At 44.8% G+C, this 16960-nt stretch overlaps 1 protein-coding gene and 1 pseudogene across 1 annotated transcript in view; one reads left to right on the top strand and one right to left on the bottom strand.

Moving 5' to 3' along the window:
* The window catches only part of LOC105482558 (interleukin 17 receptor D), a 77519-nt gene that overhangs the window by 21897 nt on the left and 38662 nt on the right, over positions 1–16960 (top strand). The window lies entirely within an intron of this gene.
* Positions 1008–9685, bottom strand: LOC139360826 (large ribosomal subunit protein eL19-like; annotated as a pseudogene).

The raw sequence follows: 16960 nt of genomic DNA, 5'->3' as shown, positions 1-16960 counted from the left end.
GCTTAGACAGGAGTGATGACAAGTTGTTTTGGGAAGGGACCGTGGTTGAAACCAGTGCCTCCACCTGCAGCAGTGGCAGAGCAAAGGGTGTCTTAATCCTCTGCAGAAAGGACTGAGATGTACATGGTATGTGCAGCTCATACCTCTGAATATCCTCACCTCAAATAAAGCTTGCTTGTGAACACCTTCTAAGAGTCTTTATCCAACACCCCGTGATTTGGCAGTCCCTCTTCTGTGGCTTATACCTCATGGTCCTCTGCCAGCAGAAAGCTGGACCCGCTGGTCAATCCTTTATGCTTGCAGGAGCCTTTGAAGTTCTCCCCAATGCTGGTCACTCATTGCATGAATGTTCATATCCTTAGGTGGCAGGGGCCACACTGCTGCTATGAGGACAGGAGGAAAGGAAGGAAGAGGGGCTCTCTTCCTTGGAGTCCACTCATTACTAGGGGCTCTTTGCCCTCATTCTGCCCTGGGCTGATTGAAGCTTCAGCCACCTTTGCATAAAGCTTTTGGCTCCTGGTGAGAACATCTTGAAATGGGCCTAATATCTGTGGAAATTGAAAAAGGAGACCAGTGGCGTGGACTGTTTCCATGATTCTGATGTGCCTCTTGCTCCTGTAGGTACAGAAATATTTAACTTTAGATAATTGACTCGAGTTGTAATGCTGTGTTCTAATTTGGAAACATGAAGCTGGCCACTTCCAGAAGGTGACCCTCTTGCCTAGTCTTCACTCAGAAAACCCAGGTGTGTCTCTTCCACCTGAATGTCACTGCCCTAGGCACATGGCACTCATCTTCCTAGGGCCTGGCCCTGGACTCTGCACATCCTGGGAGCTCTATGAAGAAGGGCAGGATTACCCTATTGAGTGCAGATATTCCTCTCACTCATGGTGAGGGCTTTGGGTTAAAGTGGTTTATGTGGGGCCAGCATTTTTGGGTGCAGATGAAGCCTAGGGGATTTGTGACTTAGCAGATTTGTGTGTAAGCACAGCTCCCCAGCCTCCTGCCTACTTCTGATAGTGGTAGTGGCAGCCTTCAAGGACTGAGGCTGTAGACCCTGGAGATGTTCCTCGCACTCTAAGGAGGCAGTAGCAGGGCACCTTCAGGACTGGCTCCTCTGAGGGAGTCCCTGTTTTTACTTCATCACTGATGAGAATGATGTAGCCTTTGTGGAGATTGTCAGGGTAGAGTGGAGATAGGTCCCTCCAGCACTGAGCCAGTTTTGTGCCTGTGCAAACAAAACACTTCAAAAAGGATACTGCCCCTGCCTCCATCCTGGTGTAAGGTGGCAGAAGGAAGCAGTGGCTGACAGCAGAGTTAAACACACTTTAAGGTAGGTCAAATTTTTGACATACCATTTTCCTCTACCGTACCAGCAGCTGCTCTCTACTTTGAAAGGGGGCTTAGCTACTCATATAAACTTTGGTTTGTGATAATGTAAACTATTATTAGGATTATCTTTTTATTCATAATATATGCCTGATTCTCTGTCTATTTATGCTCCGTTTGAAACACTCATTTACCTTCAATACTCAGTGCCAGCACCAGCTCCTCTGAAAATGAAGGGAAACTTTATAACAGACTATTTAAATCTCTCTGTGGTTAAAAAGGACTCTGGGAATGAAGTCATTGGGTTGAGGAAGCTTCAAATCTCAGCAAAGCTTCCAGGTTAAAACTGGGATGTGATGTTGACAAAACATTCCAGTTTAAAGTTTTTTTTTTTTTTTAAATGAAGGGTTATCCCCAGGGTGGTTGTTTTCATAAAGAAATGCTTGATTCTCAGTTGAGAACTTTTGGCCTTCAAAGTCTTTTCTTCCCCCCCCCCCAACCCCCCACCCCACACACACACACAACTTTTCATCACCACCTGGTGGAACCATTTGTCACCGAGGATGTTCTGGAAGTTAGAGAAGTTCCTGAGGCTCAGGTTGGCGACACCAACACCGCGGTCAGCCAGGCCCAGTCTCCCTGCCAGGAGGCCAGAGTGGAGGAGGTCAGACGGGGCGGTTGGAAGGGGAAGGATGCCACGCACTTCTGCCTCAGGTGCTCCCGCGTTGTCAGTGGAGCGCAGGTTAGTGGGTGAGCCAAGAAAAACCAATAACTGTTTCAATTTTTAATAAAATGTCTCTCCTACCCTTTGTTTCTCCCTCCACTTCTCCCCAAAAGAAAGAACAGAGTGAATTTTTAAGCACATCTGGACACTGTTTTTGTAAAACTTTTACCCTGAATTCCCAGAAGGAATGTATTGGCTCCCATTTTTCCAAGCAAAAACTGAAATGATTCCTTTGTTTATAAGTACTGTGCTTGCATATTTTAATAAAACAGTAAAGAAAGGAATTGCACTGGTTTGAAAATCTTTAGCTAGGCCAAAGCATTGCCCTTTATGCCTCTCTTGAAGTCTTTGAGAGGTGCTAAAAGTTTATGGTTGGTTATTTTTGGTGTCAGTGGGAAAGGGAGAGTTAGGAAGGCTCCATGTGTCCCTGTTTGAATTTTTTTTTTTCCTGTGGCTATTAGAGCATTCAGGCTATGGGGCAGGGGCTGCTCTTGGTCCTTGTTCCTCTGTTCTGCTTCCTCTACCATGCAGTGCCCTCGTGGTGAAAACCGTGCAGATACAATCAGATAACAGTGTTCCAGATCTGAGAGCCCAAGGGCTGCGGTGGAAGACAGAATCCATCTTTTCCTTATCAGATAGTGTTTGTTTTTCTCTTACGTGATTCTTCTGTAAGCCTATTGTTGCCAAGAAAATGAGGTTGATCTTTCATTACTACCAATCTTATTAGGATGTTGGCATGATGTTCTAGTATGGGGAGAATTGTAAAAGAAACCTAGAGTGTCAAGCTTTTTTTTTTTTCCCCAGAAATGTTTATTATAACAAATATTAAATAATAACATTTAGCAATTTGTGTATACAGATAATGTACAAAAAATTGACCTTCAAAAATTTCTAATCTGAAGTGACAAATAATTAATGTTTAATAATCACTAGTTGTTCTGCTCAGGATTATGTTCAATTGTATATAGTATTTTTAATTCAAAAAATACATTAGAGAACAAAGAGTATTTTAATGTTTATTCCATCCCTCAGAAATGAAAACTGCTAACATTGCAAAAAATAGCTACATATTCCCTGAAAAATAAGTCCTGAGTGTCAAGCTTTTAAAGATGAAATAGAGAGGCGTTTGCTATTTTGGGGAACTTGTAAGATGACATGGTTCTGTTCAGACCAGTGGTTATAGAAGTTCTTTTTTATGACCTCAAAAGTTATGTTTTTAAATTAAAGTTATATTGTCAGGAAAACATCAGTGTAGTGTGGTTAAGTTACGAGGGTTGGCTAGGTGCTGTGGCTCACGTCTGTAATCCCAACACATTGGGAGTCTGAGGCAGGAGGATTGCTTGAGCCCAGGAGTTTCAGACTAACCAGGGCAACATAGTAAGACCCCATCTCTACAAAGAGTGAAATTTTAAAAATTAGCCAGGCATGGTTGTACATGCCTGTAGTTCTCCCAGCTACTTAGAAGGCTGAGGCAGAGAATTGTTTGAGCCCAGGAGTTCAAGGCTGCAGTAAGCCATGATTGTACCACTGTACTCCAGCCTGGGCAACAGAGTGAGACCTTGTCTCCAATTTAAAAATAAAAGTTATGAAGGTCAGTCACAGTTCTGCTACTGCATAATAAATGTTCATTAGTGATAAGCATTGAACCAGTGTAATAGTTACTGTTTCCTGAAATATTACTTTCCCTAGACCTGTTGTGGATGTCTGGAAATAAACTCTAGAGGTGTAATATTCCCATAGTAGACCTCATCTCAGAGATCAATCACATTTCAGAGATGAACCACACCTCAGCTTTTCCACACTACTTTTGAAAAAGAAAGTTGCTAGCCATGATGCCAAAACTGACCCACTAAGCCTTTCGGGGCTATGGATGTACATCTGTCAAATGGCAGCAAATGTTGAATGATGTCCAAAACAGGATAGTCTGAAAATTAATGCTTATATTAGTGTCCTTATGCAAACATTCACCATTTTTGTGAGCTTTGAACAAAAATGGTTTGCCTGAATTGAAATCTAATTCGATAACTTTGAGTCCTACTGATACTGTTCTAGCCAATCTTTTGAACTTTTATTTCTCTTTGAGTTCTGGGAAATTGCCAGTTATTCTAAATGCTAGCTCTTAGACTAGTTGGTTAGGAGTATCTGGTTTAAAAAAATGACCTGATTTAGGGCGCAGTGGCTCACACCTGTAATCCCAGCACTTTGAGAGGCCGAGGCAGGTGGATCACGAGGTCAGGAGGTCGAGACCATCCTGGCTAACACGGTGAAACTCCGTCTCTACTAAAAATACAAAAAATTAGCCGGGTGTGGTGGTGAGTGCCTATAGTCCCAGCTACTTGGGAGGCTGAGGCAGGAGAATGGCGTGAACCTGCGAGGTGGAGCTTGTAGTGAGCCGAGATTGCGCCACTGCACCCCAGCCTGGGCGACAGAGCAAGACTCTGTCTCAAAAAAAAAAAAAAAAAAAAAAAAAAAAGACCTGATTTGGAACTCATAGTTCAGTGTTGGTAGTCTACATTTTCCATGTAGCATTGTTTCAAAAACAGCAAAAAAGGTATATTTTAACAGTGGTTCAAATTGTGAAGTGCTGAGCAGATCTTGGGGAATATCATGACATGGGTTCTCTGTGTTCTTCTCCATAATGTGGGAGATTAGAGGGCTCTCTGGCAGAATTGTGAGCTCTGAGCACAGCCTTGCCTGCAGGATGCCTGACTCGGTATCTGTGCGCAGAAGCCTGACAGTGAACTAGCGGTCTTTTCAGTACCTTTTTCCAGTGCCAGTGGCAGGTTTTTTTTTTTTTTTTTTTAAGTTTCAAACATATGAAAACATTTGATTTAAGTGGTCCTAATAATATGTTTTCTATTTTTCCTGTAAAACCAGGAGTTGAGTTTGAATGACAGCAGAAAACTCAGGAATTAATATGGAGGAACTATTTTAAATGATCTAGCAATATAATTATTTGCTCAGCGATTTGTATAATCAAAAAGGTTTTTGGCCAGGCGAGGTGGCTCACACCTATAATCCTAGCACTTTTGGAGGGAGGCTAAGGTAGGTGGATCACCTGAGGTCAGGAGTTCAAGGCCAGCCTGGCCAACATGGTGAAACCCTCTCTACTAAAAATACAAAAGTTAGCTGGGCGTGGTGGCACATGCCTGTACTCCCAGCTACCCGGGAGGCTGAGGCAAGAGAATCACTGGAACCGGGAGGCGGAGGCTGCAGTGAGCTGAGATCATGCCACTGCACTCCAGCCCGGGAGACAGAGCAAGACCCCAATTTCAAAAAAAAAAAAAAAGAGGCCAGGCGTGGTGGCTCAAGCCTGTAATCCCAGCACTTTGGGAGGCCAAGACGGGTGGATCACGCGAGGTCAGGAGATCAAGACCATCCTGGCTAACTCGGTGAAACCCCGTCTCTACTAAAAAAATGCAAAAAACTAGCCGGGTGAGGTGGCGGGCGCCTGTAGTCCCAGCTACTCGGGAGGCTGAGGCAGGAGAATGGCGTGAACCTGGGAGGCGGAGCTTGCAGTGAGCTGAGATTCGGCCACTGCACTCCAGCCTGGGCGACAGAGTGAGACTCCGTCTCAAAAAAAAAAAAAGAAAAAGTTTTCATTGCATGTACCCCATAAATAATATACACTTATGTGTACATATAATATTCACATTCAAATTCACATTCAGTTCAAAATTACACAAAAATTCAAAATAAAAAATTTAAACAAAGGAAAAAGTTTAAAAAGCATTTAAAAAGATGGCTTTCATGTTGAAAACATCCATCTTGACATTCTTTTACTTGTAGCCTGTTGAATATTCTTTATTTTAAGTATATATCATTTTCCTACCTTGCCAACCTCACTTTTTCAATCTTCTTTTTCCTCCATATGTGCCCTAACTAGGGGTAGTCTCACAAAGCCTAATTCCTGGTTTTTGTTATTTTTTACACTTTCTGTTAATTTTGTATACCTCTTATGAATTAGCCTATCTGTCCTTAAGGTTCTGTGGCATACCTTCATACATGACTCCCTGCTTTTTAACCCTGGATTTCTCCCCTCCCCCCAAAATATATGATATTGTAAAAAGATAGTAGGCTCCTCATTTTCACTGTTTTTCTGCAGCCTACTTTTTTAAAAAAGACCCTCTTTCCCCAGAGGGAAAAAAAGTTCTCTTTTTTTGTTTTTTTTTTTTTTTGAGATGGAGTTTTGCTCCTGTTGCCCAGGCTGTAGTGCAATGGCGCGATCTTGGCTTACTGCGACCTCTGCCTCCCGGGTTCAAGTTATTCTCCTGCCTCAGCCTCCTGAGTAGCTGTGATTATAGGCATGCGCCACCATGCCCAGCTAATTTTTTGTATTTTTTTAGTAGAGACGGGGTTTCTTCATGTTGTTCAGGCTGGTCTCAAACTCCCAACCTCAGGTGGTCCGCCTGCCTCGGCCTCCCGAAGTGCTGGGATTACAGGTGTGAGCCACCACGCCTGGCCCCCAGTGTTCTCGTTATTGCCTTAAAATCACTATCTTCCGACTTCCCCAAATAACAATTGCCTTAAAATCACTATCTTCCGACTTCCCTAAATAACAGCCTGAAAGTCACTTTTGAATATTTCATCATCACCTGTGTATTGCATTTGTCACCAAGTCCTGCTATTTTTTCCTTAAAAATGCCTCTCAGACCTGTCCTTTGATCCTCATCAGTACATTGCCGTCCCTGTCATGTTACATATGGACTGCTGCAGTTGCTGACTATCTGGTCTGCCTCACTCCAGTCTTCCACCCTCTAGTCTCTAGTTCTTCCTGCATATGTGGCCCTAACACTGTTTTGTTGTTATCGTTCCTTTCCTGGTTCAGTTTCCTTTAATGTTTTTTTTTTGTTGTTTGTGTTGTTTTTGCTTTTTTCTTTATTGTGTTGAAATATACATAACATAAAATTTACCATTTTAACCATTTTAAGTGTACAGTTCGAAGATTTTTAAGTAAATTCACAATGTTTTGCAACCATCACCACCATCCACCCGTAGAACTTTTTGACCTTCCTAAATGGAAATTCCATACCCATTAAACAATAACTCCCCATTTTCCTCTCCCCACAGCCCCTGGCTATCTCTATTCATGTCTCTATGAATTTGACTGCTCTAAATACCTCATATAAATGTAGTCATACAGTATTGTCCTTTTTGTCCTTTTGTGCCAATGTCACATTTTTAAAGATTGTTTTTAGTGGTCTTGATCTGTAGGGAAGTTGATGAAGATTTGGTAAAAGCTAACAAAGGGCCTTTGTTCTTATCTCTTCTTATCTCTTTAGTATTTAGTGAGTTCTGTCTGGAAGCATGACACTGGTTTATTCTGAGTACAGACAGGAAAGTTAAGGTGTGTAAGAGCAACCGGGGAAGGTTAGAGACTCCCAACTTAGGCCTCTGTGGCACTAACCTAACACCAAAAGTTTTTTTTGTCATGGAGGGAAGAGAAGTGAAAACTGGAAGTGGCTGGTGACCAGGACTCCCCTTCCTCCTTCTTAAATACCTTCCATCTGTATTAGGGGCAGGGAATCAGTTTCCATCTTGAAATGGATATGTGTTTTGAGACCCCAGCTCCAGTCTTCTGTTTTGTGTCACTTCTGCTCTCCAGGCCCTGGGGTTTGACTCATCCCATCTGTTCAATTCTTGGGTCCTTTGGATTCATCCTTTGAAGCTGCTGTTTCATTGCCTCTTTCTTCTTCCTTCCTCATCTCTCCACCTACCCGATTGCCACCTTGGCCTGTATCAGAGACCTTTTCCCTGTGCTTCTGTCTGCCACATCTAGGCTTGTGCTCACATTTCTAAGGACCACTGTATTTGGATCTTGCCTGTCTCCAAGATGTACCACGTGCAAAGCTGAACCCACTTGGCCATTTCAGTCCTATGGTGTCCATCTTTTCAGGCCATTTGGGGGTGTCTAACACAGAAGCAATGAGGGCATGTTGGTCACTTCCAGGGATGTGGGAAGTGTTTATTCTGATGACCAGAAAGGCTCTGTGTCATCCCTGAGAAACAGCAACCATTTCTAGAATGCTTACCATGTGTTGGGCACTGGGTTGTACAGTTGGTAGCACAAGCTTCTGGGTCTGCGTTTGCTTGAAATAATCTTCCTTCCCCTCCCCAATCCCAAAGCTTGACATGCCTCCTCTGAAGATGCTTCTCTGGCTAGCCTTCCTCTGTTCAACTACCCCTTCTCTGAAATCTTACTACACATAGAGCTCAGTGGCATAACTTAGCCCATTCATTCTAGGCAGTGTAACCTTATCTGCTGTAGTTTTGTGTCTTTTAGCTTTGTTTTCCAAAACTAATTGTAAACACCTAGAGGCAGGGGTCTGGTTTAGCCTTATTCTCACTCAAAATGGCTTTCCTAAGTGCAAAAGCGTATTTCGAGCTCTTGAGACATCTGGTTGATAAATCCTGGGGCATTTGCAGAGGTTTTTCATGAATAAATAAGGAGGAGAGAATGTCAGGGTATAGTTAAATATTGCTTTTAGATCAGCTAAGTTTTTTTGGGGGGGGAGGGGGGCGGGATGGGGGCGGGGGAGGGGTAGACAGAGCTTTGCTCTGTTGCCCAGGCTAGAGTGCAGGGTGCAGTCACTGCATCCTCAACCTCCTGGGCTCAAGAGATCCTCCTCAGTAGCTGGGACTACAGGCATGTGCCACTACACCCAGCTAATTGTTTGTATTTTTCATAGAGATGGGGTCTATGAGATGGAGTCCAGGCTGGTCTTGAGTTCCTGGTTTCAAGCATTCCTCCTGCCGTGGCCTCCCAAAATGCTGGGATTACAGGTGGAAGCCACCGTGCCTGGCCAGGCTGTTTTTGAGGCAGAGCTCATTCTTTCTTCTTCAACACCTGGGCTACATATGTGTTGTGATTCTAATCACAAAATGGAATTTACCGTTTTTTACCAGCAAGTGGTTTTTATCTCCTTAGCTTGGTCTGTAAAATCAAGCCGCCCTGACTCTCTGGAAAGAGTTGGAGGTCTTAGGTTTCCACATGGCTGTAATGTGATTATTTTGCTGGAGAGAGGAAGACACTGTCATCTGCTTTCTGGATTTGCCAGTTTCCCTTTTAATTTTACACAGTTCTGTTATTCACTGGAGAGCAGTCATCTAATCATAAAATCCCCTGCATTTATGTAATTTTAAAGAAACATACAGGATAAATTATAGTAATATAGCAGCTTCTTGTGGGCCTTGTCTGCCTTCAGCTGTGGATGTGTTCCCTGAGAATCCACTTGTTTTTGAACACATTCCCCTTCACCTTCAGGTACAGTCTGTGATATGTGGTGATCAATTTTTTTAGATTCACGGTATCTTCTCAGCAACCGGTGCAGAATCCGCATTCTCCTCATCCAAGTTACCTTCCCTGGCATTTGGGCATTGGCTGTACCCTTTCGCTTACTATGCCCACGTGCATGCCCTTCCAACGGGCCAAGGTGTTTTCCCGGCATCAAGCCTGGGAATGGACAGTCACAGGTTTGCAGATGATCAACCCATCTTTGATCAGCTTCTGGATCTGCTGATGGGAGTTGGCATTGCGATTTCATTGGTCTTACTGGGGTCCAACCAGACCTTCTTCTTGCCACAGCAGAGGACACTAGAGGCGAGCCTCTTCTGAAACCTGAGCATACTCATGGCTGTGGCCGCAGCAGCAAAAGCAACGAACTCCCCGATTCTTAAAGTCAGTTTAGCCAGAACCTTTGGACCTTCCTTTAAAAAAAAAAAAATCACTGCTTTTAATCTTTTCTGGTTAGCTTCTGTTTCATGCTAACTTCATGACAAAATATTACAGGTTTCTAATTTAATTCACCATATTACTTTGATTTTGTAAACATATCTCCATGGGAAGCCTTAATGAAGGGGCAAGACACATTGATTTCTTCCTGTTGACAGGTGAAGGGACAAGGTTGTGTGTGCCATTTGCTTGCCTCAGCCCTATAGGAGAGGAATGGGAACTTACCACCAGGCCCACTTCATCGGGGTGGAAATATGCTCCTACCTGCTGTTCCATTTGCTGTGTCTGCCTCACAATGGATTTGCTTTCTAATTGACCTCTCTATCCCACTCCTTGCCAGAAATCCTGGGAGAGGGAGTGCAGGGAGACCTTAATTCCTGGGAACACCCCACTGCCTTCTTCACCCACAAAAAAACATTTATCAAAATCTAAAATTGACCAAGATATCAATACTTCATTTTTACATCATTCTTTGCCTTCTCAGAATGACATTTTAGCGGTTCAAGGAAATTAAAACAAAGCTGAATACTCCTTGGCAAACATAATTATGTCCTGGCCTAAATGTCACACAGTGATTTAATTGGTATGTCATTATGTGTATGTGTGTTTGCATGTGTGTGTGTGTGTGTGTGTGTGTGTGTGTGTGCTTTAATGGAAATTCCATGTGGTGTCTTTGGGAAATTAGGAAAGAGAGTCTTCTAGATTTATTGCTTATAGTTTAAGAACAGACTGCTGGCTCCCATCCAAATAGTAGGGAGATGTAAAGTTATAGGGATCATTAGTGTTTGAATATATCCTTCCGATTGCCTGCTATTTTAAAATTAGTTTGGCAAAAGGTAAAAGTCAGAACTGACAGTGAAATTTTTTACCCTTTGAAACTTGTAACATTCATCAAAATAAACTTGTGGGGGACTTGGCATCATGTAAGTGATGGTGTCCTTTGCTTTATACCAATATCTTAATTTTGAAGCTGAACGAGTTTTGTTGTGGCTGAAGTAGGAGTCAGAGACATAGATTATTCATTTTGGAAAGCTGGAATTTTGGATTATCCTTCATAGTGGCTCATGCGCAGATATTGTAAAATATATCCAAAACCTAACTCAGTTTTTTGTGTTGACCACAAATACTATACTCTGCAAAGGCAGTTGAGCAGGAGTGGGAAAATCAGCTGTTTTCTTCATCCAGTGGGTATTATGAGTATTTTCCTCTACACTCAGTGATGGGAAAAAAAAAAAAAAAAAAAAAAGGAATAAGAATTAGCCACATCCTAGTTCACTTTTTATCTTGATTCAGTGCAACTGACTTGGCTGCACACATGACTGTTGTCACCTGTGATCTGAAAAGTGATAGATACCGCTCTCTGGATGGGTTTATGTGCTCAACAGCGTAAGTGGTTGCCTTTCATGTTTCTACTTTGTAAAGTTCATGAGTCCCAACATCTTGGACAAAGTGTTCAGTTACTGAGTTGTAACAAATACTGCCTATAAAGGATTACAGTTGGATGGCATTAATCCAAGACTTCTATTTTATTTTATTTTATTTTTATTTTATTATTTTATTTTTTTTTTGAGACGGAGTCTCGCTCTGTCGCCCAGGCTGGAGTGCAGTGGCCGGATCTCAGCTCACTGCAAGCTCCGCCTCCCGGGTTTATGCCATTCTCCTGCCTCAGCCTCCCAAGTAGCTGGGACTACAGGCGCCCGCCACCTCGCCCGGCTAGTTTTTTGTATTTTTAGTAGAGACGGGGTTTCACCATGTTAGCCAGGATGGTCTCGATCTCCTGACCTTGTGATCCGCCCGTCTCGGCCTCCCAAAGTGCTGGGATTACAGGCTTGAGCCACCGTGCCCGGCCAAGACTTCTATTTTAAATGGAGATTTTACATCAACCGCTTCCCTCCCCCATTAGAACTTTTTGTTTGTTTGTTTTTGTTTTTGTTGTTTTTGAGATGGAGTCTTACTCTGTCACCCAGGCTGGAGTGCAGTGGTGCGATCTCGGCTCACTGCAACCTCCGCCTCCTGGGTTCCAACAGTTCTCCTGCCTCAGCCTCCCGAGTAGCTGGGATTACAGGCGGGTGCCACCATGCCTGGCTAAATTATTTTTTGTATTTTTAGCCATGTTGGCCAGGCTGGTCTTGAACTCCTCACCTTGTGATCCCCAGCTTCGGCCTCCCAAAGTGCTGGGATTACAAATGTGAGCCACTGCGCCCAGCCCTCGTTTTGTTTTTGAGACAGTGTCTTGCTCTGTCACCCAGTCTGGAGTGTGGTGGTGTGATTTCGGCTCACTACAGTCTCAACCTCCTTGGCTCAAGCGATCCCCCTGCCTCAGCCTCCCGAGTAGCTGGGACTACAGGTGTGTGGGACTACAGGTGTGTACCACCATGCCTGGCTAATATTTTTGTACTTTTTGTAGAAATGGGTTTCACCATTTTGCCCAGGCTGGTCTTAAACTCCTGGGCTCGAGCAATCCACTGGCCTCCACCTCCCAAAATGCTGGGATTACAGGTGTGAGCCACTGTGGCTGCCCTGAATTTTGTTTTTAATCGCCAAAGTAAAACCACTCTCTATTATTCAACAGACGTGGCTTTAAGCTATCAAGCTATTGAGTGGAGCTGGACTGTAAGGCAGGTGAGAGGTCTGGGGGCCTCAGGGGTCCAGAAGCCTCCCGAAAATACTGTGTGCCAATGTGTGTGCACACATGCACCACAGTTCCCCCCCAAATAAGAAGCTGTGACTCTTGGTAATGAGGGGTAAATGAAAGCAAAGTGATTTTGGCCTTGGTGGTGATAGTATTGCCAAGAGAGGGATGATGGTAGATTGCAGCTATATAGCAACTCACACTCATCCCGTTTTCAGATCTCACCAGTATTTTTCTGAAGGCCTCAGGATACCACTCAAACCTTCAAAGTCCTTGCATCTTGAGGCCAACTTTGCACTTCAGTCCATGAACACAGGAACAGTGCGCCTATGGTTGATGGGCACTGGGCTGGGTGTGGCACAGCCTGGGACTTTCACCTTTCTTTGTTTCACCCTACTTAAGGCAGGACGGTGGTTACACAGCCATTGTAACCAGTGGGCACTCAGCGAGTGTGAGTTGCATGCTTATACTGAAAGGTTCTAGGAAATCAGGTTTGGAGGCTCTTTCTGCAGAAAGGCAGTGCTGCTTGCCCAGCATTGAGACTTGATATTTCTCCCAAGTAACTCGGATTCCCACAGCTTGGGGAGAACCAAGCCAGTTGAGAGTGGTGGGCTGGAGGAGCAGCTGAGGTGGGAGGGGGTGGGGGAGGAGAAGCTTGTTCACATGCTTGTTAACATTTGAGGGTCTTTGACAAAGGAAGTCTAATGCCTTGCCCCGGTCAGCCGGCGATTGCCCCCCGGGAGGCCCCGTTGTGCACAGGAAGTCAGACACTAATGATGTTAGCAAGGGGACAAAGGCGCCTGGCCCGGGAAGGGTCTAATTGCTGTGTCCGGCTCCCAGGCGGCCGGCCTCAAGCTGGAGGGGGCTGGGCAGGATGCGCTAAGTGTTAACACCTGGAGCCGGCACTGCTGACTTCCTGGTGCTTTTTTGTTGTTGTTGTTGGCTGTGTGGCTGGGCACAAATACTGACAACACACACACTCAAAGGCACTCAGAAACCCTGGCTGCATCTCAGCGGGATGTTTCAGGACCTGCTGTCTAAGAGACTAGATGGAAATGGTTTGATCAGGAGGACACATCATGAGTGTCACCCCTGGGCCGGGCAGGGCCGTGAAACAGGAGGCCTTACCCTCTCCTCCCATCTGCCTGTCAAAGCTTGGTGACTGTGGCTTCACCTCTGGGCTGATTTCTTCCCTCTCCCCTGGAAAGCTTCTGGGAAAGGACAGACCTTGCAGAGAGAGGCAGATACTCATTAGAAGAGTCATTCTGGCTTTAGCTTGGAATATTCTAGTCAGAATGAATGAGAGAATATTCACTTCTGGGGGACAGAACCAGCTGGGGTCACCCAAGGGTGGTTATGGTATATGTGTGGATATTTCATATGTTGCTATCTGAATCCACACCTGGAGAGGTAAGTTGGAGGGTCTGCATCCCAGGGAACTGGCAAAGCCAAGATGCACTCTCTGATTTCTAAGTGGGGTCTCGGGATTTTTTGCATCTAAATGTGGCTTTGGACCTGGGGGCCTGTGAACCCCTCAGAGGCCCTTGGGTGGCCTTCCTGAGCTCTGGGAGCCTCCCAAAATTGTGTATGAAAAGTCTCTGGGGGAAATTGGGGAAGGATTATTTTTCACAGGATTCTCCAAAGGTTCTAGTAACCTTTTCCTCTTAACAAAAACAGGGTCATCAGTAATTAAAAGCAAATACATGCTGCATTGGCCAGTAGCCCTGCAGGGTGGCATGAGAGGTTCAGTTCAGCAAGGGCAAGGCTACTTGGAGCCTGAGATGGGCTACCAATGGCTGGCAGTTTTGAGCATAGGTTGACTCACTTGGATTTTTGCAGCTAGAGAACAGGAGAGTTTAAAAGGATGCTTGAAGCCTGTCTCCTTCCTAGAGAAAGTCGGGGAAAGCCACAAATTTTGAAAAAGGGCCTAATGCTGACTTACTGCTTCCCACTGTTATTTTAAGGAGGTTTTTCTGTCTGAGACCACCATGTGGACAGACTTAATCGGCTGACAGAAGGGGTTGCCTTGCTTTCTAGCATGTCCTGTAATGTTTCCATTAACACTGAAACCTAAAAGGACGGCCTTCCATAATTTCCAAATACGCGAAATCCACCTTGAAGGAAGCATGTGTGTGGGGCTTGCCGGGGACCTGTTGGGGTGGAGGAGGCTGGGTCCCCATGGCAACGTCACAATCCCCCATTTCTACAGGCATTTGTGCTGTAAAAGCAGAATTCCAGATGTGACATAGTATTTGGAGACTCAGTCCCCGGGCCTCGGAAACAGTGGTATTTGAAGTCGGCACAATTCGATGCACCTCTCTGTGTGGTCCTAAGGCTTTTCATTAGTAGTTGTGTTTTGATCTGAACATTTCCTCTCAGCTTAGGCATAACAATCATGTTTATAGCTTTAAGTTTTCCTCTATTGTCTAATCACTATTTTGCCCTCATAGGAAGAGACTTTTTGGGCTTCTGGAGTGTGAAGCCTTTGTAACTGTTCTTTCACAGCTAAGTGAGAGTGAGTCAGTAGCCAATTTGCTGGGTGGGTATTTGGGTGGTTGGTTGTTTGCTTCTTCTTTGTACCCAGTATTTATGGAAAAAGCATACACAGACACAGTTAATCTGAGTCTGTGTATGCTTTTTAAACTACAGATGGGTTGACTGTTACCTTAAAGATGCCAGTTCTCTAACATGCGGTTCTCATTTGAGTGGATGGGAGTGGTGCACGAAGCAGAGGGAAAGGTCTGGCTCTCCGTCCAGAGGCATGTTTTATAGCTTGTCTCTAACGTTTTCGGAATTGGAAAAATGGAACAATCCTGTCTATTTGTGAGTATCAGCCATGGGAGAACACACGGCCCAGATCCTTAACAGACTAATTGGAAAAAGTACTTGAGTTTTTGCTTTGTGAAAACTAAGGAGACTGCACAACTTTGTTTTGCCTTGTTTTTAAACCCAGGAAGAAAGTTTGCTTGTGTGCGTTGCGTGTGTATGCGTCTGTGTTGATATCTCTGGGCTTTAGCTGCATGGCTGGTTCCAGTGGCAAAGCAATAAGAAAATCATAAAGTCAGGCGTGGGGAAGGACATTTAAAAATATATGCAGTTCTGCCGGGCGCGGTGGCTCAAGCCTGTAATCCCAGCACTTTGGGAGGCCGAGACGGGCGGATCACGAGGTCAGGAGATCGAGACCATCCTGGCTAACACAGTGAAACCCCGTCTCTACTAAAAAAATACAGGAAAACTAGCCGGGCGAGTTGGCGGGTGCCTGTAGTCCCAGCAACTCGGGAGGCTGAGGCAGGAGAATGGCGTGAACCCGGGAGGCGGAGCTTGCGGTGAGCCGAGATCGCGCCACTGCACTCCAGCCTGGGCGACAGAGCGAGACTCCGCCTCAAAAAAAAAAAAAAAAAAAAAAAAAATATATATATATATATATATATATATGCAGTTCCAGGCCGGGCGCGGTGGCTCAAGCCTGTAATCCCAGCACTTTGGGAGGCCGAGACAGGTGGATCACGAGGTCAGGAGATCGAGACCATCCTGGCTAACACGGTGAAACCCCGTCTCTACTAAAAAATACAAAAAACTAGCCGGGCGTGGTGGCAGGTGCCTGTAGTCCCAGCTACTCGGGAGGCTGAGGCAGGAGAATGGCGTGAACCCGGGAGGCGGAGCTTGCAGTGAGCTGAGATCGCGCCACTGCACTCCAGCCTGGGCGACAGAGCGAGACTCCGTCTCAAAAAAAAAAAAAAAAAAAAAAAAAAATATATATATATATGCAGTTCCATTCGGGCCACCGTCATTTAGAGCAGTTGCTGTCAGAGAAACAACTCACGCCACTGTCCTAACAAATCTTCATCTTTAGTGAATGGATTTCGGGGGGCAGAGTGAGTGGAGGGGTGGGACAGTGAAAAGAAATTCGGATGAAAACTAGAGCTCTCAGTTTGATAAGCAGGACACATGGTCACTTGGCATGGGTCGGCTTCATGTTAAAGCTCAGAAACAATTGTCCCTTCAGCTTTCCTTTGGAGAGCGTGAAATTAGGAACATGTGTGTGCTGATTAGCAACATGTCAGAGATGAATCATGATTACGGCTTTGGTCTGGTGCACAGGCCATGCTCTGGAGTAGTGATTTCCTACTCCCCCAAGCAAATCTCTTTAATTAGCTTAAGATCTCCGGGTCTTTTTGGGCCAATGTGGTAATTGCTGGTGGGAACCCAGCAGCACTCCCCCAGAGCTTGTGTGTTCCTTGCTATGCATCCAAGACCTCACCTCCAAATCAGACTGCTGGCATCCTTCATTTCTGAAGTTGGTTGCATCTCAATTTGAGAGAGAGAGAGAGAGAACAGCTCCTGGGAATGTGGAGGGAATATCTTGAATAGATCCAGGCCGGCTTTTGATTTATTTTCCCTGTGTTTAGGGTTCACCAGCATTCTCTTCAGCTTACATCACCTGGGGCTTCTCTGCCTTTGCCGACTTTTTGTTGTTGTTGTTGTTAAAGGTTTGAACTGAAGTAAGTGGGGTCTGTCTTTGTTTATGAAACCATCTGAATTG

Source organism: Macaca nemestrina, chromosome 2, assembly GCF_043159975.1.
Source record: "Macaca nemestrina isolate mMacNem1 chromosome 2, mMacNem.hap1, whole genome shotgun sequence".
Taxonomy (NCBI): Eukaryota; Metazoa; Chordata; class Mammalia; order Primates; family Cercopithecidae; genus Macaca; species Macaca nemestrina.
The sequence above is the reverse complement of the archived record's forward strand: the minus strand, read 5'-3'. Positions and strand labels throughout refer to the sequence as shown.